The sequence below is a fragment of the Triticum dicoccoides genome, chromosome 3B, assembly GCF_002162155.2.
Source record: "Triticum dicoccoides isolate Atlit2015 ecotype Zavitan chromosome 3B, WEW_v2.0, whole genome shotgun sequence".
NCBI classification, from domain to species: Eukaryota; Viridiplantae; Streptophyta; class Magnoliopsida; order Poales; family Poaceae; genus Triticum; species Triticum dicoccoides.
The window spans coordinates 701,588,313-701,611,804 of NC_041385.1; positions in this window are offsets into that span (position 1 = coordinate 701,588,313).

Below are 23,492 nucleotides of genomic sequence, written 5' to 3' on the forward strand. Positions count from 1 at the left end.
GTCGCCGGAGTTCTCTGGTCGGGGCGACGGCCAGAGGCCTGCCCGACCGAGCTTCTGGTTGTCTACTTGTTCGTGGAGGTGGTGTGGAGTGGTGCTTGGCTAGAAATCTAGGAGGGGAGCGCTATATATAGCCGGAGCGAGGGGGGACGTGTCGCCGCCTGAGCTCTCTGGACACGCGGCGAACGGCGACGAGAAGCTCCAGTGCGAGGGGGCAAACACTCAGCGTCGATGCAGGGGCTTGCCCACACTCATGGACGAGCATAAGAGGCGGTGGAGGAAGCGGACAAGCACACGCGTACACTGTGGCTTTTGGCCACGACGTGCCCGTGCTTGCTGTGGCGGCTCTAGCGTCGGCGAGCGCCAGGGAGAGGTTAAGAGTGATGGACTACACTGTAGGTGCAGTGCGGCGGGCGTCGGCGAGCACTGGAACAAGCACGCGTGAAACAGAGAGGAAAGCGCGAGCCAGAGCGCGTCGAGACGTTGCCAGGAGCCGTGTCTTCACGCGGTCACCATGCTGGCATGGTCAAGATGATGCCCAGGCGCATCCAAACCTTGTCTACGCTTTCGTCCATGCAATGTTTAGTCTAGGAGTGGTGATAGCTCATACCCAGGCCGACCAGATTGGACTCAACTAAGCTGACAAGTTTCTGACCAGAAACTTGGTCGCCAAGTTAAGCAATCTTCTAGAAGGCCATTAGGGATGATCTCCTGGGGTTTAGGGTTTCTTTGGAGGGTGTTTAATCCCAAGAAAGATCTGGGCCAAAAGATCAAGGGAAAATGTACTTGTTGTACAAACTCCAATTTTGGGCCAGAAGAGAAATGATTTTCTATAGCAAAAATATTCCAAAAAGTGATGCAATATTTTTGCATGGGAAGGTGTGCCAAGGTTCTAAGAATATTCAGGAATTATTTCAGATTTTTCTGGGCAAGAAAAATTGGGGTTGCTTTGGAGCACAAGTTTCTGAGTTGAATTTCAGGGAGAAAAATGAATATTTTCCTTTTATGAAAAATATTCATTTGATTATTTTAGGGATTTATCAAAGGAATAAAGTTGATAGGCCACTTGGGTGAAAGTCAAGGATATGCCCAAGTGACAAGTCCATTTGAAATGATTCCAAAATCCAAATCAAGTCAGGGCAAAATCACAGCAAAAACCTAGTCCGGAAGAAGAGAGAAGAGAAGTCCGGAAAAAGAGACAAGGCAAAATCCAGGCTGTCACAAACCTCCCCACTTAGGATGAATCTCGTCCTCGAGATTTGGTTGCTTGGGAAAACCACCCTGGGTATGCAGTCCTTAAAAATTCCTCTCTTTCCCAGGTCGCTTCCTCTTCGGTGTGATGCTCCCACTAAACCTTGTAAAACCTTATTTCTTTGCTATGAGTGACCCTTTCTGTCTGAAACAATATTCTGATTGGCCTTTCCTCATAAGTCAAATCCTTAGCCAATTATATCTCTGCCATATTAGTCCTCTTCTCCGGTGGTGAAATACATCTCCTTAGTTGTGAGACGTGGAACACATTGTGTACTTCTGATAGTTCCGGTGGCAATTCCAATTGATATGCAACTGTTCCGACTCTGGCCATGACGGGGAATGGACCGATATATCTGGGTGCCAATTTTCTGTGGGTCTGAACCTCTTGACTCCTTTCATAGGGGTGACTCGAAGATATACATGTTCTCCGGGTTCGAAACTGATCTGACGATGTTTGACATCATAGTAGCTCTTCTGTCGGGATTTGGCCAGCTGCAATCTGTCTCGGATTTCCTTAACTTGTTTCTCTGCCTCGAGAATTAAATCAGTCCCGAAAATGCGGCTGTCTCCGGTTTGAGACTAGTTCAATGGAGTGCAGCATTTCCGGCCATACAGAGCTTCATAGGGTGACATCTTTAAGCTGGACTGGAAACTATTGTTGTAGGAAAACTCGGCGTAGGGCAGACAGTCTTCCCACTTAGTTCCTTGGGCCAATACACATGCCCGGAGCATATCTTCGAGTATTTGATTTACTCGCTCAGTCTGTCCATCTGTCTGGGGATGATAAGCCGTGCTGTATTTTAGAGCGGTCCCCAAGGCTTGATGTAGTCGGGACCAAAATGCGGAGGTGAAGAGAGATCCCTTGTCGGAGGTGATAGTCTTGGGTACTCCATGCAGACTGACGATTCTTGACACATACAACTGTGCGAGTTGATTTGCACGGTATGTGGTCTGAATAGGGAGGAAGTGTGCCACCTTTGTTAAGGTGTCCACTATGACCGCATCGTTTCCTCGGCGAGACCTTGGTAATCCGGTGATGAAATCCATGCAGATGTCGTCCCATTTCCATTGGGATATTGACAGGGGTTGAAGGAGTCTGGCGGGTTTTTGGTGTTCCGCCTTTACCTTGTTGCATATATCGCAACATGCCACAAAGTATGCGATGTCTTTCTTCATTCCATCCCACCAAAACACTTGACGAAGGTCCTCATACATTTTGGTACAAACCGGGGTGAATTGAGTATGGTGCTTCATGTGCTTCTACCAATATTTTCTTCTTAAGACTTTCTTGATTGGGTACGCAAAGTCTTCCTCGGAATCTTAGCGAACCTCGCTGATCCCTAGAGAAATCCGGTGCATGCCCTTGGTGCATCTTCTGGACATATATTTTCAACATTTTATCATCTGCCTGAGCACTGCGGATTTCTTCTTCGAGAGTAGGGGAAACTTCCAATATGTTGGCAAGGCGGGCATCGGCGATTACCAAATTGAGCTGCATGATTTCTTCATAAAGCTCGGGAGGCAAGGAATCCATTAGAGCATTAAGGTTGGCTGGTTTGCGGCTGAGGGCGTCAGCCACCACATTAGCTTTGCGCAGGTGATAATTTATTCCGAGATCGTAGTCCTTAACCAGCTCGAGCCATCTTCACTGTCGAAGGTTCAAATCGGGCTAAAAGAATATATACTTGAGACTCCTGTGGTCGGTAAATATCTGGCACTTCTTTCCAATCAGATAGTGTCTCCAGATCTTTAAAGCGTGCACCACCGCGGCCAATTCCAAATCATGAGTAGAATAGTTTCCTTCGTGTTGCCGCAGTTGTCGAGATGCATAAGCCACCACTTTGCCATCTTGCATGAGTACACATCCCAGCCCTTTTCGGGATGTGTCGCAGTAGACATCAAAACTACGGTAGATGTCTAGGAGAGTTAATACTGGTGCTCATGTCAGCCTGATTTTTAACTCATTGAAACTCCGTTCGCAGTCCTCAGTCCATTCAAACTTCTGGTCCTTCTTTAGGAGCTCAGTCATTGGCTTGGCGATCTTGGAGAATCCTTCAATAAAACGGCGATAATATCCGGCTAATCCAAGGAAACTCTGGATTTCTGAAACTATTGTGGGTGCGGACCAATCAAGTACATCCTTCACCTTGCTTGCATCCACTGAGATTCCTTGTGCCGAGAGGACATGCCCGAGAAATCCCACTAGCTGGAGCCAAAACTCACATTTGCTGAATTTGGCATAAAGTTGATGGTCGCAAAGCCTTTGCAAAACTGCTCGGAGATGCTCCTTGTGTTCATCTTTGCTCTTGGAGTAAATGAGTATGTCGTCAATGAAAACCACCACAAATTTATCCAAGAAATCCATAAACACCTTGTTCATCATATGCATAAAGAAGGCTGGGGCGTTGGTGAGGCCGAAGGACATAATGGTATACTCATAAAGACCGTACCGAGTGGTGAACGCGGTCTTAGGAATATCCTCCGTCTTTATCTTGAGCTGATAATATCCGGTCCTCAAATCAATTTTAGAGAATACTTTGGCCCCGCTAAGTTGATCGAACAGATCGTCAATCCTTGGCAGTGGATACTTGTTTTTAATGGTGACGTCATTCAACTATCGGTAGTCTACACGCATTCGTAGACTGCCATCCTTTTTGTCCACGAAGATCGCTGGTGATCCCCATGGTGAAGAGCTTGGACGGATGTATCCTTTCTGTAGCATCTCATCCAGTTGTTTCTTCAATTCCACCAATTTCGAGGAAGGCATCCGATAATATTTCTTGTGTATCAGGGTGGTTCCAGGCACCAAGTCAATTGCAAACTCCAATTCTCGGTCTGGCGGCATGCCTGGTAACTCTTCAGGAAATACATCTGGATACTCACTGACCACTGGAATTAATTCCACTTCTTCTGCCACTGCTGCGAAAACCATATCTTTCCTGAGTATGCGCTTGCGGGCATAAAAACTTGTGGTGCGACCTTCCATGTTTTTCAGGGTAACTTCTCTGGTAGCACAGTTGATGCATACTTGGTATTGGGTTAACCAATTCATGCCCAGAATAACATCCAGTTTGTTGGAGTCGATGATTATCAGGGAGGTTGGAAACTTGACGCCCTTGATGTCAATTTCCAAATTACGGCAGATGAGATTGCTTTTGAGTAGGGATCCCGGGGATTGTACCAGCATGTGCTTTCCAAAAATCAAACAATGAAAATTGTTTTGGGAAGCAAAACTCCACAAAATAAAAGAGTGGGAAGCCCCAGAATCAAATAAAATTATGGCAGGTATGTCATTAACAAGAAACATACCAATGACGACTTCCGGGTCCTCTTGGGCTTTGTTTGCGGAGATATGATTAATTTGCCCCTGGACCATATCTGGGGCGGAATACGGCTCCATGTAGTTGACTTGCGGATGGAATGGAGCTGCTTGTTTGTTGTTCTTGGGACACTGCCTAGCGTAGTGTCCTATTTGACCATAGCTGATGCATGAATTGTTGCACTGACAATCCTCGCGCACCGGACTGGTCACGACATTCTTGACTTGAGTGGTAGTCTTGTTGACATTCTGCTGCCAGTTGGGTTTGTACTCAACTTGAGTTTGTTGCCAAGTATGAGCCTTTTGTACTGGTTGCATATCCTTCTTTGGCTCGAATTTGCGCTTTTGGTCGTTAACGGCTGGCTTGTTGTCGTGGAGGAGCTTGTGTTCCCTTTCTGCGATGAGGGCCTTGTTCACCAGAGTCGGGAAGTCTGGAAAATCAAACATGCTGAGAGTGCACCTGAGATGCTGATTCAGTCCTCCAAGAAACCTGTCGATCTTCCGTTCTTCTATGGCCACATAGTGGAGAGAATAACGAGCCAAATGGTTGAATTTATTAAGATACTCGTTGACTGTCATGCTACCTTGAGTGAGGGCAAGGAATTCGCGCTGCTTGATTTTCATAATCCCGGTGGGAATATGATACTTGCGGAAATGGTCCTTGAATTTTATCCAAGTAATTTCCTCGTCCGCAGGCCATGTTGCCTTGGTATTATCCCACCATATGGCGACAGCTCCTTCGAGATAATGCATTGCAAAGGGAGCCTTGTCTGCTTCTTCAGTGTGAGCAATCTCCAGTTTCCTCTCGTTAGTCCTTAGCCAGTCGTCAACGTCCAATGGATCAATAGCTTGGCTGAAACTGGGAGTCTTGGTTCGCTGAAAATCTAACAGCTTGGAGTGGTGGCCATTCTGGTTTCCACTCTGCCCAACCATAACTTGCACACTTTTCAATATTTCCAGTAGGTCGTTGCTCCTTCTTTCTTCAAACATTCGCAGGATTTGTTCAATGGAAGGCAGCTGTAGCGGTGGAGACGGAGGTGGCTGGTATGGCTCAGGGTAATGTCGTGCCTATCTTGCGAAGCGATGGATAGGAACATCCTCACCAGCTTGACTGCTGCTGCCTCCACGCGTCATCCTATTATTCGTTTTCCCAATACATAGCAACCATGATGAGAAAATTCCAAAATGGGGGGAAAGCCAATGACAAATCCCGGAAGAAAACAACGACTAAAAACCAAAGCGAATAAAAGGTTCCAACATAATTATACATAGTCTCAACATGAAAGTAAATATCACAACGGGTGTACTACCCTCATACATGAAACTACGCATCATGACAAGTGCGATAACACCCATACATCATACTCATGACTACAACGATACTCTAACGGTCTACTGCTCGGATGGTGCTGCTGCAGGCTCGTCTCCTGAGGCGGACCCAGATCCTAAACTGATGGTAGAGACCTCCGGGTTAAGAGAGACGTGCTAGCGCTGCCTCGAGGGCTCTCCCTCAGGGGCAGGCGGGGGATGGGATCTAAGCATAGGAGCGGCAGGAGTAGCGACAAGGGAAGACCATGCAGTAGGAGCACTGCAAGGGGTCACCATCAGAGGGTTAACTGTACCTTGCGAGGTCACCAGTGGAACGGGGACTAGAGGAACTGAAGAAGTATAGATGACAGTAGGAAGAGGGTTCCTTATACGAGCAACCGCGAGAGTTGCGCGGGCGCATGAAAGCTCCCGAGCTAACTCGTAGTTAAGGAGATAACTGGCGGTGATGTAACAAGAAAGGTGACTAGTGGGACGATCGCACGCCAGACTAATCAAAGGAAAGCGGATACGCCCATTCTCGTGCAGAGATGGGTAGTAGAAGAAACCTGGATGGGTGGGCATGCGAACCTCGTTGTAGCACAAGTCTACAAGAGCCTCCATAGCAGCAAACTGAACCGCCTGAGATGGCGTAGAAGCAAGACCACCCTTAGTCGAACGAGTGTAAGCGCCGGAAGGGAAACTGTGGTGTAGAGTGACCTCAGCATAATACTCATACAATGCACCGACAAGATGCTCGTGATACACCCAATACTCTGGATCAGCACCCTTTGGGTAGAGTCGTCGCCACACATTCTGAAGCAGGTGTGGTGATGTGTACAGAGCTGGCTCACGATGGTACAAGATCGGTACTGGAGCCATCTACACTCACAAACCATACGGTTGGTAATAACTGAAAGAAATATGCCCTAGAGGCAATAATAAAGTTATTATTTATTTCCTTAAATAATGATAAATGTTTATTATTCATGCTAGAATTGTATTAACCGGAAACTTAGTACATGTGTGAATACATAGACAAACAGAGTGTCACTAATATGCCTCTACTTGACTAGCTCGTTAATCAAAGATGGTTATGTTTCCTAACCATAGACATGAGTTCTCATTTGATTAATGGGATCACATCATTAGAGAATGATGTAATTGACTTGACCCATTCCGTTAGCTTAGCACTTGATCGTTTATTATGTTGCTATTGCTTTCTTCATGACTTATACATGTTCCTATGACTATGAGACTATGCAACTCCTGAATATCGGAGGAACACTTTGTGTGCTACCAAACATCACAACGTAACTGGGTGATTATAAAGGTGCTCTACAGGTGTCTCCGAAAGTACTTGTTGAGTTGACATAGATCGAGATTAGGATTTGTCACTCCGATTGTCGGAGAGGTATCTTTGGGCCCTCTCGGTAATACACATCACTATAAGCCTTGCAAGCATTGTAACTAATGAGTTAGTTGCGAGATGATGTATTACGAAACGAGTAAAGAGACTTTCTGGTGAAACTCTCTGGTGAAGCTCTGCTGGATCGGAGCTCGCGGGACGTCGTCGAGTTGAACGTGTGCTGAACTCGGAGGTTCCGTGCGTTCGGTACTTGGATCGGTCAGATTGTGAAGACGTACGACTACATCAACTGCGTTGTTCTAACGCTTCTGCTTTCAGTCTACGAGGGTACGTGGACAACACTCTCCCCTCTCGATGCATCACCATGATCTTGCGTGTGCGTAGGGAAATTTTTGAAATTACTGCGTTCCCCAACAGTGGCATCCGAGCCAGGTTTATGCGTCGATTTTATATGCACGAGTAGAACACAAGTGAGTTGTGGGCGATATAAGTCATACTTCTTACCAGCATGTCACACTTTGGTTTGGCGGTATTGTTGGATGAAGCGGCCTGGACCGGCATTACGTGTACGCTTACGCGAGACTGGTTTTACAGCCATGCTTTGCACACAGGTGACTAGCGATTGTCATTTTCTCCAACTTTAGTTGAATCGAGTGTGGCTATGCCCGGTCCTTGAGAAGGTTAAAACAACACTAACTTGACAAACTATCGTTGTATTTTTGATGCGTAGGTAAGAACGGCTCTTGCTCAACCCGTAGCAGCCACGTAAAACTTGCAACAACAAAGTAGAGGACGTCTAACTTGTTTTTGCAGGGCATGTTGTGATGTGATATGGTCAAGACATGATGCTAAATTTTATTGTATGAGATGATCATGTTTTGTAATAGAGTTATCGGCAACTGCCAGGATCCATATGGTTGTCGCTTTATTGTATGAAATGCAATCGCCCTGTAATTGCTTTACTTTATCACTAAGCGGTAGCGATAGTCGTAGTAGCAATAGTTGGCGAGACGACAACGATGCTACGATTGAGATCAAGGTGTCGCACCGGTGACGATGGTGATAATGACAGTGCTTTGGAGATGAAGATCACAGGCACAATATGATGATGGCATATCATATCACTTATATTGATTGCATGTGATGTTTATCCTTTATGCATCTTATTTTCCTTAGATCGACGGTAGCATTATAAGATGATCTCTCACTAAATTTCAAGGTACAAGTGTTCTCCCTGAGTATGCACCGTTGCGAAAGTTCGTCGTGCCGAGACACCACGTGATGATCGGGTGTGATAAGCTCTACGTTCACATACAACGGGTGCAAGCCAGTTTTGCACATGCAGAATACTCGGGTTAAACTTGACGAGCCTAACATATGCAGATATGGCCTCGGAACACTGAGACCGAAAGGTCGAGCGTGAATCATATAGTAGATATGATCAACATAGTGATGCTCACCATTGAAAACTACTCCATCTCACGTGATGATCGGACATGGTTTAGTTGATATGGATCACGTGATCACTTAGATGATTAGAGGGATGTCTATCTAAGTGGGAGTTCTTTAATAATTTGATTAACTGAACTATAATTTATAATGAATTTAGTACCTGATAGTATTTTGCATGTCTATGTTGTTGTAGATAGATGGCCCGTGCTGTTGTTCCATTGAATTTTAATGCGTTCCTTGAGAAAGCAAAGTTGAAAGATGATGGTAGCAATTACACGGACTGGGTCCGTAACTTGAGGATTATCCTCATTGCTGCACAAAAGAATTACGTCCTGGAAGCACCGGTAGGTGCCAAACCTGTTGCAGGAGCTGAACCAAATGTTATGAACGTCTGGCAAAGCAAAGCTGATGACTACTCGATAGTTCAGTGTGCCATGATTTACGGCTTAGAACCGGGACGTCAACGACGTTTTGAACGTCATGGAGCATATGAGATGTTCCAGGAGTTGAAGTTAATATTTCAAGCAAATGCACGGATCGAGAGATATGAAGTCTCCAATAAGTTCTACAGCTGCAAGATGGAGGAGAATAGTTCTGTTAGTGAGCATATACTCAGAATGTCTGGGTATAACAATCACTTGATTCAACTGGGAGTTAATCTTCCGGATGATAGTGTTATTGACAGAATTCTTCAATCACTGCCACCAAGCTACAAGAGCTTCGTGATGAACTATAACATGCAAGGGATGGATAAGACGATTCCCAAGCTCTTCGCAATGCTAAAAGCTGCGGAGGTAGAAATCAAGAAGGTGCATCAAGTGTTGATGGTTAACAAGACCACCAGTTTCAAGAAAAAGGGCAAAGGGAAGAAGAAGGGGAACTTCAAGAAGAACGACAAACAAGTTGTTGTTCAAGAGAAGAAACCCAAGTCTGGACCTAAGCCTGAGACTGAGTGCTTCTACTGCAAACAGACTGGTCACTGGAAGCAGAACTGCCCCAAGTATTTAGCGGATAAGAAGGATGGCAAGGTGAACAAAGGTATATGTGATATACATGTTATTGATGTGTACCTTCCTAATTCTCGCAGTAGTGCCGGGGTATTTGATACTGGTTCTGTTACTAATATTTGCAACTCGAAACAGGGACTACAGATTAAGCGAAGATTTGCTAAGGATTAGGTGACGATGCGCGTGGGAAATAGTTCAAATTCGATGTGATCGCGGTCGGCACGCTACCTCTACATCTACCTCCGGCATTAGTTTTAGACCCGAATAATTGTTATTTGGTGCCAGCGTTGAGCATGAACATTATATCTGGATCTTGTTTGATGCGAGATGGTTATTCATTTAAATCAGAGAATAATGGTTGTTCTATTTATATGAGTAATATCTTTTATGGTCATGCACCCTTGAAGAGTGGTCTGTTCTTTTTGTATCTCGATAGTGGAGATACACATATTCATAGTATTGAAGCTAAAAGATGCAGAGTTGATAATGATAGTGCAACTTATTTGTGGCACTGCCATTTAGGTCATATTGGTGTAAAGCACATGAAGAAACTCCATTCTGATGGACTTTTGGAATCACTTGATTATGAATCACTTGGTACTTGCGAACCATGCCTCATGGGCAAGATGACTAAAACACCGTTCTCCGGAAGAATGGAGCGAGCAACAGATTTGTTGGAGATCATATATACTGATGTATGTGGTCCGATGAATGTTGAGGCTCGCGGCGGGTATCGTTATTTTCTCACCTTCATAGATGATTTGAGCAGATATGGGTATATCTACTTGATGAAACATAAGTCTGAAACATTTGAAAAGTTCAAAGAATTTCAGAGTGAAGTAGAAAATCATCGTAACAAGAAAATAAAATTTCTACGATCTGATCGCGGAGGAGAATGTTTGAGTTACAGGTTTAGTCTTCAGTTGAAACAATGCGGAATAGTTTCGCAACTCACGCCACCCGGAACACCACAACGTAATGGTGTGTCTGAACGTCATAATAGTACTTTACTAGATATGGTGCGATCTATGATGTCCCTTACTGATTTACCGCTATTGTTTTGGGGTTGTGCTTTAGAGACGGCTACATTCACATTAAATAGGGCACCATCTAAATCTGTTGAGATGACTCCTTATGAACTATGGTTTGGCAAGAAACCAAAGTTGTCGTTTCTTAAAGTTTGGGGCTGCGATGCTTATGTGAAAAAACTTCAACCTGATAAGCTCGAACCCAAATCGGAGAAATGTGTCTTCATAGGATACCCAAAAGAAACAGTTGGGTACACCTTCTATCACAGATCCGAAGGCAAGACTTCCATTGCTAAGAATGGATCCTTTCTAGAGAAGGAGTTTCTCTCGAAAGAAGTGAGTGGGAGGAAAGTAGAACTTGATGAGGGACTGTACCTACTCCCTTATTAGAAAGTAGTTCATCACAGAAACCAGTTCATGTGACACCCACACCAATTAGTGAGGAAGCTAATGATAATGATCATGAAGCTTCAGATCAAGTTACTACTGAACCTCATAGGTTAACCAGAGTAAGGTCCGCACCAGAGTGGTACGGTAATCCTGTTCTGGAGGCCATGTTACTAGACCATGACAAACCTACGAACTATGAGGAAGCCATGATGAGCCCAGATTCCACAAAATGGTTGAGGCCATGAAATCTGAGATGGGATCCATGTATGAGAACAAATTATGGACTTTGGCTGACTTGCCTGATGATCGTCAAGCCATCGAGAATAAATGGATCTTCAAGAAGAAGACAGGCGCTGATGGTAATGTTACTATCTAAAAAGCTCGACTTGTTGCGAAAGGTTTTTGACAAGTTCAAGGAGCTGACTACGATGAGACCTTCTCACCCATAGTGATGCTGAAGTCCATCTGAATCATGTTAGCAATTGCCGCATTTGATGATTATGAAATTTGGCAAATGGGTGTAAAGACTGCATTCCTGAATGGATTTCTGGAAGAAGAGTTGTATATGATGCAACCTAAAGGTTTTATCAATCCAAAGGGTGCTAACAAAGTGTGCAAGCTCCAGCGATCCATTTATGGACTGGTGCAAGCCTCCCGGAGTTCGAATAAACATTTTGATAGTGTGATCAAAGCATATGGTTTTATACAGACTTTTGGAGAAGCCTGTATTTACAAGAAAGTGAGTGGGAGCTTTGTAGCATTTCTAATCTTATATGTGGATGAAATAATGTTGATTGGAAATGATATAGAATTTCTGGATAGCATAAAAGGATATTTGAATAAGAGTTTTTCAATGAAAGACCTCGGTGAAGCTGCTTATATATTAGGCATCAAGATCTACAGAGATAGATCAAGACACTTAATTGGACTTTCAGAAAGCACATACCTTGACAAAGTTTTGAACAAGTTCAAAATGGATCAGGCAAAGAAAGGTTTCTTGCCTGTATTACAAGGTGTGAAATTGAGTAAGACTCAATGCCCGACCACTGCAGAAGATAGAGAGAAAATGGAAGATGTTCCCTATGCTTCAGCCATAGGCTCTATCATGTATGCAATGCTGTGTACCAGACCTGATGTATGCCTTGCTATTAGTTTAGTAGGGAGGTACCAAAGTAATCCAGGAGTGGATCACTGGACAACGGTCAAGAACATCCTAAAATACCTGAAAAGGACTAAGGATATGTTTCTCGTTTATGGAGGTGACAAAGAGCTTGTCGTAAATTGTTACGTCGATGCAAGCTTTGACACTGATCCGGACGATTCTAAATCACAAACCGGATACGTGTTTATATTGAGTTGGAGCAGTTCTAAACAAAGCATCGTGGCAGGATCTACGTGTGAAGCGGAGTACATAGCTGCTTCGGAAGTAGCAAATGAAGGAGTCTGGATGAAGGAGTTCATATCCGATCTAGGTGTCATACCTAGTGCATCGGGTCCAATGAAAATCTTTTGTGACAATACTGGTGCAATTGCCTTGGCAAAGGAATCCAAATTTCACAAGAGAACCAAGCACATCAAGAGACGCTTCAATTCCATCCGCGATCAAGTCCAAGGTGGGGACATAGATATTTGCAAGATACATACAGATCTGAATATTGCAGACCCGTTGACTAAGCCTCTCTCACGAGAAAAACGTGATCAGCACCAAGACTCCATGGGTGTTAGAATCATTACTGTGTAATCTAGAGTATTGACTCTAGTGCAAGTGGGAGACTGAAGGAAATATGCCCTATAGGCAATAATAAAGTTATTATTTATTTCCTTAAATAATGATAAATGTTTATTATTCATGCTAGAATTGTATTAACCGGAAACTTAGTACATGTGTGAATACATAGACAAACAGAGTGTCACTAGTATGCCTCTACTTGACTAGCTCGTTAATCAAAGATGGTTATGTTTCCTAACCATAGACATGAGTTGTCATTTGATTAACGGGATCACATCATTGGAGAATGATGTGATTGACTTGACCCATTCCGTTAGCTTAACACTTGATCGTTTAGTATGTTGCTATTGCTTTCTTCATGACTTATACATGTTCCTATGACTATGAGACTATGCAACTCCCGAATACCAGAGGAACACTTTGTGTGCTACCAAACGTCACAACGTAACTGGGTGATTATAAAGGTGCTCTTCAGGTGTCTCCGAAGGTACTTGTTGAGTTGACATAGATCGAGATTAGGATTTGTCACTCCGATTGTCGGAGAGGTATCTCTGGGCCCTCTCGGTAATACACATCACTATAAGCCTTGCAAGCATTGTAACTAATGAGTTAGTTGCGAGATGATGTATTACGGAACGAGTAAAGAGACTTTCCGGTAATGAGATTGAACTAGGTATGAGGATACCGACATCGAATCTCGGGCAAGTAACATACCGATGACAAAGGGAACAACGTATGTTGTTATGCAGTTTGACCGATAAAGATCTTCATAGAATATGTGGGAGCCAATATGAGCATCCAGGTTCCGCTATTGGTTACTGACCGGAGACGTGTCTCGGTCATGTCTACATTGTTCTCGAACCCGTAGATTCCGCACGCTTAAAGCTCGGTGACAATCGGTATTATGAGTTTTTGTGTTTTGATGTACCGAAGGTAGTTCGGAGTCCCGGATGAGATTGGGGACATGACAAGGAGTCTCGAAATGGTCGAGACGTAAAGATCGACATATTGGACGACTATGTTTGGACACCGGAAGGGTTCCGGGAGGTTTCGGGCATATACCGGAATACCGAGGGGTTACCGGAACCCCTCGGGGAGTTAATTGGGCCTCGTGGGCTCTAGTGGGAGAAGAGGAGGGGCGGACAGGGCAGCCGCGCGCCCCTCTAGTCCGAATTGGACAAGGAGGGGGGCGGCGCCCCCTTTTCCCTTCTCTTCCTCTCTCCCTTCCTTCCCTTCTCCTACTCCTACTTGGAAAGGGTGGTGTCCTAGGACTCCCCATGGGGCGCGCCTAGGAGGGCCGGCCCCTCCCCCTCATCCACTCCTTTATATACACGGGGAAGGGGGGCACCCCCTAGACACAACAAATGATCTGTTGATCTCTTAGCCGTGCGCGGTGCCCCCTCCACCATAATCCACCTCGATAATATCGTAGCGGTGCTTAGGCGAAGCCCTGCGTCGTTAGCATCATCATCACCGTCATCACACCTTCGTGCTGACGAAACTCTCTGGTGAAGCTCTGCTGGATCGGAGCTCGCGGGACGTCATCGAGTTGAACGTGTGCTGAACTCGGAGGTTCCGTGCGTTCGGTACTTGGATCGGTCGGATTGTGAAGACGTACGACTACATCAACTGCGTTGTTCTAACGCTTCTGCTTTCAGTCTACGAGGGTACGTGGACAACACTCTCCCCTCTCGATGCATCACCATGATCTTGCGTGTGCGTAGGGAAATTTTTGAAATTACTGCGTTCCCCAACAGTGGCATCCGAGCCAGGTTTATGCGTCGATGTTATATGCACGAGTAGAACACAAGTGAGTTGTGGGCGATATAAGTCATACTTCTTACCAGCATGTCACACTTTGGTTTGGCGGTATTGTTGGATGAAGCGGCCCGTGCCGACATTACGTGTACGCTTACGCGAGACTGGTTTTACAGCCATGCTTTGCACACAGGTGACTAGCGGTTGTCATTTTCTCCAACTTTAGTTGAATCGAGTGTGGCTATGCCCGGTCCTTGAGAAGGTTAAAACAACACTAACTTGACAAACAATCGTTGTATTTTTGATGCGTAGGTAAGAACGGCTCTTGCTCAACCCGTAGCAGCCATGTAAAACTTGCAACAACAAAGTAGAGGACGTCTAACTTGTTTTTGCAGGGCATGTTGTGATGTGATATGGTCAAGACATGATGCTAAATTTTATTGTATGAGATGATCATGTTTTGTAATAGAGTTATCGGCAACTGGCAGGATCCATATGGTTGTCGCTTTATTGTATGAAATGCAATCGCCCTGTAATTGCTTTACTTTATCACTAAGCGGTAGCGATAGTCGTAGTAGCAATAGTTGGCGAGACGACAACGATGCTACGGTTGAGATCAAGGTGTCGCACCGGTGATGATGGTGATAATGACAGTGCTTTGGAGATGAAGATCATAGGCACAATATGATGATGGCATATCATATCACTTATATTGATTGCATGTGATGTTTATCCTTTATGCATCTTATTTTCCTTAGATCGACGGTAGCATTATAAGATGATCTCTCACTAAATTTCAAGGTACAAGTGTTCTCCCTGAGTATGCACCGTTGCGAAAGTTCGTCGTGCGGAGACACCACGTGATGATCGGGTGTGATAAGCTCTACGTTCACATACAATGGGTGCAAGCCAGTTTTGCACATGCAGAATACTCGGGTTAAACTTGACGAGCCTAACATATGCAGATATGGCCTCGGAACACTGAGACCGAAAGGTCGAGCGTGAATCATATAGTAGATATGATCAACATAGTGATGCTCACCATTGAAAACTACTCCATCTCACGTGATGATCGGACATGGTTTAGTTGATATGGATCACGTGATCACTTAGATGATTAGAGGGATGTCTATCTAAGTGGGAGTTCTTTAATAATTTGATTAACTGAACTATAATTTATAATGAATTTAGTACCTGATAGTATTTTGCATGTCTATGTTGTTGTAGATAGATGGCCCGTGCTGCTGTTCCATTGAATTTTAATGCTTTCCTTGAGAAAGCAAAGTTGAAAGATGATGGTAGCAATTACACGGACTGGGTCCGTAACTTGAGGATTATCCTCATTGCTGCACAAAAGAATTACGTCCTGGAAGCACCGCTAGGTGCCAAACCTGTTGCAGGAGCTGAACCAAATGTTATGAACGTCTGGCAAAGCAAAGCTGATGACTACTCGATAGTTCAGTGTGCCATGATTTACGGCTTAGAACCGGGACGTCAACGACGTTTTGAACGTCATGGAGCATATGAGATGTTCCAGGAGTTGAAGTTAATATTTCAAGCAAATGCCCGGATCGAGAGATATGAAGTCTCCAATAAGTTCTACAGCTGCAAGATGGAGGAGAATAGTTCTGTTAGTGAGCATATACTCAGAATGTCTGGGTATAACAATCACTTGATTCAACTGGGAGTTAATCTTCCGGATGATAGTGTTATTGACAGAATTCTTCAATCACTGCCACCAAGCTACAAGAGCTTCGTGATGAACTATAACATGCAAGGGATGGATAAGACGATTTCCAAGCTCTTCGCAATGCTAAAAGCTGCGGAGGTAGAAATCAAGAAGGTGCATCAAGTGTTGATGGTTAACAAGACCACCAGTTTCAAGAAAAAGGGCAAAGGGAAGAAGAAGGGGAACTTCAAGAAGAACGACAAACAAGTTGTTGTTCAAGAGAAGAAACCCAAGTCTGGACCTAAGCCTGAGACTGAGTGCTTCTACTGCAAACAGACTGGTCACTGGAAGCAGAACTGCCCCAAGTATTTAGCGGATAAGAAGGATGGCAAGGTGAACAAAGGTATATGTGATATACATGTTATTGATGTGTACCTTCCTAATTCTCGCAGTAGTGCCTGGGTATTTGATACTGGTTCTGTTACTAATATTTGCAACTCGAAACAGGGACTACAGATTAAGCGAAGATTTGCTAAGGATTAGGTGACGATGCGCGTGGGAAATAGTTCAAATTCGATGTGATCGCGGTCGGCACGCTACCTCTACATCTACCTCCGGCATTAGTTTTAGACCCGAATAATTGTTATTTGGTGCCAGCGTTGAGCATGAACATTATATCTGGATCTTGTTTGATGCGAGATGGTTATTCATTTAAATCAGAGAATAATGGTTGTTCTATTTATATGAGTAATATCTTTTATGGTCATGCACCCTTGAAGAGTGGTCTGTTCTTTTTGTATCTCGATAGTGGAGATACACATATTCATAGTATTGAAGCTAAAAGATGCAGAGTTGATAATGATAGTGCAACTTATTTGTGGCACTGCCGTTTAGGTCATATTGGTGTAAAGCGCATGAAGAAACTCCATTCTGATGGACTTTTGGAATCACTGGATTATGAATCACTTGGTACTTGCGAACCATGCCTCATGGGCAAGATGACTAAAACACCGTTCTCCGGAAGAATGGAGCGAGCAACAGATTTGTTGGAGATCATATATACTGATGTATGTGGTCCGATGAATGTTGAGGCTCGCGGCGGGTATCGTTATTTTCTCACCTTCATAGATGATTTGAGCAGATATGGGTATATCTACTTGATGAAACATAAGTCTGAAACATTTGAAAAGTTCAAAGAATTTCAGAGTGAAGTAGAAAATCATCGTAACAAGAAAATAAAATTTCTACGATCTGATCGCGGAGGAGAATATTTGAGTTACAGGTTTAGTCTTCATTTGAAACAATGCAGAATAGTTTCGCAACTCACGCCACCCGGAACACCACAACGTAATGGTGTGTCTGAACGTCATAATAGTACTTTACTAGATATGGTGCGATCTATGATGTCTCTTACTGATTTACCGCTATCGTTTTGGGGTTATGCTTTAGAGACGGCTACATTCACATTAAATAGGGCACCATCTAAATCTATTGAGATGACTCCTTATGAACTATGGTTTGGCAAGAAACCAAAGTTGTCATTTCTTAAAGTTTGGGGCTGCGGTGCTTCTGTGAAAAAACTTCAACCTGATAAGCTCGAACCCAAATCGGAGAAATGTGTCTTCATAGGATACCCAAAAGAAATAGTTGGGTACACCTTCTATCACAGATCCGAAGGCAAGACTTCCATTGCTAAGAATGGATCCTTTCTAGAGAAGGAGTTTCTCTCGAAAGAAGTGAGTGGGAGGAAAGTAGAACTTGATGAGGGACTGTACCTACTCCCTTATTAGAAAGTAGTTCATCACAGAAACCAGTTCCTGTGACACCTACACCAATTAGTGAGGAAGCTAATGATAATGATCATGAAGCTTCAGATCAAGTTACTACTGAACCTCGTAGGTTAACCAGAGTAAGGTCCGCACCAGAGTGGTACGGTAATCCTATTCTGGAGGCCATGTTACTAGACCATGACAAACCTACGAACTATGAGGAAGCCATGATGAGCCCAGATTCCACAAAATGGTTGAGGCCATGAAATATGAGATGGGATCCATGTATGAGAACAAAGTATGGACTTTGGTTGACTTGCCCGATGATCGTCAAGCCATCGAGAATAAATGGATCTTCAAGAAGAAGACATGCGCTGATGGTAATGTTACTATCTAAAAAGCTCGACTTGTTGCGAAAGGTTTTCGACAAGTTCAAGGAGCTGACTACAATGAGACCTTCTCACCCATAGCGATGCTGAAGTCCATCTGAATCATGTTAGCAATTGCCGCATTTTATGATTATGAAATTTGGCAAATGGGTGTAAAGACTGCATTCCTGAATGGATTTCTGGAAGAAGAGTTGTATATGATGCAACCTGAAGGTTTTATCAATCCAAAGGGTGCTAACAAAGTGTGCAAGCTCCAGCGATCCATTTATGGACTGGTGCAAGCCTCTCGGAGTTCGAATAAACATTTTGATAGTGTGATGAAAGCATATGGTTTTATACAGACTTTTGGAGAAGCCTGTATTTACAAGAAAGTGAGTGGGAGCTCTGTAGAATTTCTAATCTTATATGTGGATGACATAATGTTGATTGGAAATGATATAGAATTTCTGGATAGCATAAAAGGATATTTGAATAAGAGTTTTTCAATGAAAGACCTCGGTGAAGCTGCTTATATATTAGGCATCAAGATCTATAGAGATAGATCAAGACACTTAATTGGACTTTCAGAAAGCACATACCTTGACAAAGTTTTGAAGAAGTTCAAAATGGATCAGGCAAAGAAAGGTTTCTTGCCTGTATTACAAGGTGTGAAATTGAGTAAGACTCAATGCCCGACCACTGCAGAAGATAGAGAGAAAATGGAAGATGTTCCCTATGCTTCAGCCATAGGCTCTATCATGTATGCAATGCTATGTACCAGACCTGATGTATGCCTTGCTATTAGTTTAGTAGGGAGTTACCAAAGTAATCCAGGAGTGGATCATTGGACAACGGTCAAGAACATCCTAAAATACCTGAAAAGGACTAAGGATATGTTTCTCGTTTATGGAGGTGACAAAGAGCTTGTCGTAAATTGTTACGTCGATGCAAGCTTTGACACTGATCCGGACGATTCTAAATCACAAACCGGATACGTGTTTATATTGAGTTGGAGCAGTTCTAAACAAAGCATCGTGGCAGGATCTACGTGTGAAGCGGAGTACATAGCTGCTTCGGAAGCAGCAAATGAAGGAGTCTGGATGAAGGAGTTCATATCCGATCTAGGTGTCATACCTAGTGCATCGGGTCCAATGAAAATCTTTTGTGACAATACTGGTGCAATTGCCTTGGCAAAGGAATCCAAATTTCACAAGAGAACCAAGCACATCAAGAGACGCTTCAATTCCATCCGCGATCAAGTCCAGGGTGGGGACATAGATATTTGCAAGATACATACGGATTTGAATATTGCAGACCCGTTGACTAAGCCTCTCTCACGAGCAAAACGTGATCAGCACCAAGACTCCATGGGTGTTAGAATCATTACTGTGTAATCTAGAGTATTGACTCTAGTGCAAGTGGGAGACTGAAGGAAATATGCCCTAGAGGCAATAATAAAGTTATTATTTATTTCCTTAAATAATGATAAATGTTTATTATTCATGCTATAATTGTATTAACCGGAAACTTAGTACATGTGTGAATACATAGACAAACAGAGTGTCACTAGTATGCCTCTACTTGACTAGCTCGTTAATCAAAGATGGTTATGTTTCCTAACCATAGACATGAGTTGTCATTTGATTAACGGGATCACATCATTGGAGAATGATGTGATTGACTTGACCCATTCCGTTAGCTTAACACTTGATCGTTTAGTATGTTGCTATTGCTTTCTTCATGACTTATACATGTTCCTATGGCTATGAGACTATGCAACTCCCGAATACCGGAGGAACACTTTGTGTGCTACCAAACGTCACAACGTAACTGGGTGATTATAAAGGTGCTCTTCAGGTGTCTCCGAAGGTACTTGTTGAGTTGACATAGATCGAGATTAGGATTTGTCACTCCGATTGTCGGAGAGGTATCTCTGGGCCCTCTCGGTAATACACATCACTATAAGCCTTGAAAGCATTGTAACTAATGAGTTAGTTGCGAGATGATGTATTATGGAACGAGTAAAGAGACTTGCCGGTAATGAGATTGAACTAGGTATGAGGATACCGACATCGAATCTCGGGCAAGTAACATACCGATGACAAAGGGAACAACGTATGTTGTTATGCAGTTTGACCGATAAAGATCTTCATAGAATATGTGGGAGCCAATATGAGCATCCATGTTCCGCTATTGGTTATTGATCGGAGACGTGTATCGGTCATGTCTACGTGTACCGGAGCCAATATGAGCATCCATGCAACTTCCATCATCATCATATTGATGACTTGAGCATTCATTGTCATATTGCTTTGCATGATCGTAAGATAGCTAGCATGATGCTTTCATGGCTTGTCCGTTTTTTGATGTCATTGCTATGCTAGATCATTGCACATCCCGGTAGACCACCGAAAGCGTTCATATAGAGTCATATCTTTGTTCTAGTATCGAGTTGTAATATTGAGTTGTAAGTAAATAAAAGTGTGATGATCATCATTATAGAGCATTGCCCCATGAAAAAAAAGCAAAAGAAAAAAAAGAAAAAAGAGAGGCCAAAGAAGCCTAAATAAAAAGGGGGGCCAAAGAAGCCCACCCTAAAAAAGAAAAAGAAAAAAAAGGAAAAAAGGAAAAGGGGCAATGTTACTATCCTTTTACCACACTTGTGCTTCAGAGTAGCACCATGTTCTTCATATAGAGAGTCTCCTATGTTGTCATTTTCATATACTAGTGGGAATTTTTGATTATAGAACTTGGCTTGTATATTCCAACGATGGGCTTCCTCAAATGCCCTAGGTCTTCATGAGCAAGGAAGTTGGATGCACACCCACTTAGTTTTTAGTTTGAGCTTTCATACACTTATAGCTCTTAGTGCATTCGTTGCATGGCAATCCCTACTCCTCGCATTGACATCAATTGATTGGCATCTCCATAACCCATTGATTAGTCGCGTCGATGTGAGACTTTCTCCCTTTTTGTCTTCTCCACATAACCTCCACCATCATATTCTATTCCACCCATAGTGCTATATCCATGGCTCACGCTCATGTATTGCATGAGAATTGAAAAAGTTTGAGAATACTAAAGTATGAAACAATTTCTTGGCTGACACCGGGATAGGCATGAGGGGTACCTTGTGTTAAGAAAAGGGAGCATACAAGACTATATGATTTTGTAGGGATAATGTTCTGGAAGCATTGATATTTTGAAAGACATGATTGTTTGTTGGGATGCCCTAAGTATTATTGTTTTTATGCCAAATGATAGACTATTGCTTTGAATCACTCGTGTATTAATACTCATGCCATGATTAGATTTATGATCAAGATTATGCTAGGTAGCATTCCACATCAAAAATTATCTTTTTTATCATTTACCTACTCGAGGACAAGCAGGAATTAAGCTTGGGGATGCTAATACGTCTCCATCGTATCTATAATTTTTGATTGTTCCATGCCAATATTATTCAACTTTCATATACTTTTGGCAACTTTTTATATTATTTTTGGGACTAACATATTGATCCAGTGCCCAGTGCCAGTTCCTGTTTGTTGCATGTTTTATGTTTCGCAGAAACCCCATATCAAATGGAGTCCAAACGGGATAAAAACGGATGGAGAATTATTTTGGAATTTCCGGAGGAAGAATCAACACGAAACGGTGTCTGAGGTGGCCACGAGACAGGGGCATGCCCCCTCCCCCTGGGCGCGCCTGGCACCCTCGTGGGCCACCCATAAGGCAGTTGATTCCCTTCTTTTGCCGCAAGGAAGCTAATTTTATGAGAAAAATCTGGGCGAAAGATTCACCCCAATCAGAGTTACGGATCTCCGGATATAAAAGAAACGGTGAAGGGGTAGAATCTGGGAACGCAGAAATAGAGAGAGACAGAGAGATAGATCCAATCTCGGAGGGGCTCTCGCCCCTCCCACGCCATGGGAGCCAAGGACTAGAGGGGAAACCCTTATCCCATCTAGGGAGGAGGTCAAGGAAGAAGAAGAAGAAGGGGGGCTCTCTCCCCCTTGCTTCCGGTGGCGCCGGAACGCCGCCAGGGGCCATCATCATCACCGCGATCTACACCAACACCTCCGCCGTCTTCACCAACATCTCCACACCTTCCCCCATCTATATTCAGCGGTCCACTCTCCCGCATCCCGCTGTACCCTCTACTTGAACATGGTGCTTTATGCTTCATATTATTTTCCAATGATGTGTCGCCATCCTATGATGCCTAAGTAGATTTTCATTGTCCTATCGGTGATTGATGAATTGCTATGATTGGTTTGAGTTGCATGTTTTATTATTGGTGCTGTCCTATAGTGATCTCCGTGTCGCGCAAGCGTGAGGGATCCCCGCTGTAGGGTTTGCAATATGTTCATGATTTGCTTATGGTGGGTGGCGTGAGTGACAGAAGCACAGACCCGAGTAAGTAGGTTGTTTGCGTATGGGATAAAGGGGACTTGATGCTTTAATGCTATGGTTTGGTTTTACCTTAATGAATCTTTAGTAGCTCCGGATGCTTGCTAGAGTTCCAATCATAAGTGCATATGATCCAAGTAGAGAAAGTATGTTAGCTTATGCCTCTCCCTCAAATAGAATTGCAATAGTGATTACCGGTCTAGTAACATAGTCAATTGCTTAGGGAAAATTACACAACTCCTACCACCACTTTTCCACACTCGCTATATTTACTTTATTGCTTCTTTATCTAAACAGCCCCTAGATTATATTTATGTGTTCTTTATTATCTTGCAAACCTATCCTATCACACCTACAAAGTACTTCTAGTTTCATACTTGCTCTAGGTAAAGCAAACACTAAGCGTGCATAGAGTCATATCAGTGGCAGATAGGACTTGAGAGAATATTTGTTCTACCTTTAGCTCCTCGTTGGGTTCGACACTTATACTTATCGAAAGAAGCTACAATTATCCCATATACTTGCGGGTCATCATGCCCCCCTTTTTCCTTCTCTTCCTCTCTCCCTTCCTTCCCTTTTCCTACTCCTACTTGGAAAGGGTGGAGTCCTACTCCCGGTGGGAGTAGGGAGTAGGACTCCCCATGGGGTGCGCCTAGGAGGGCCAG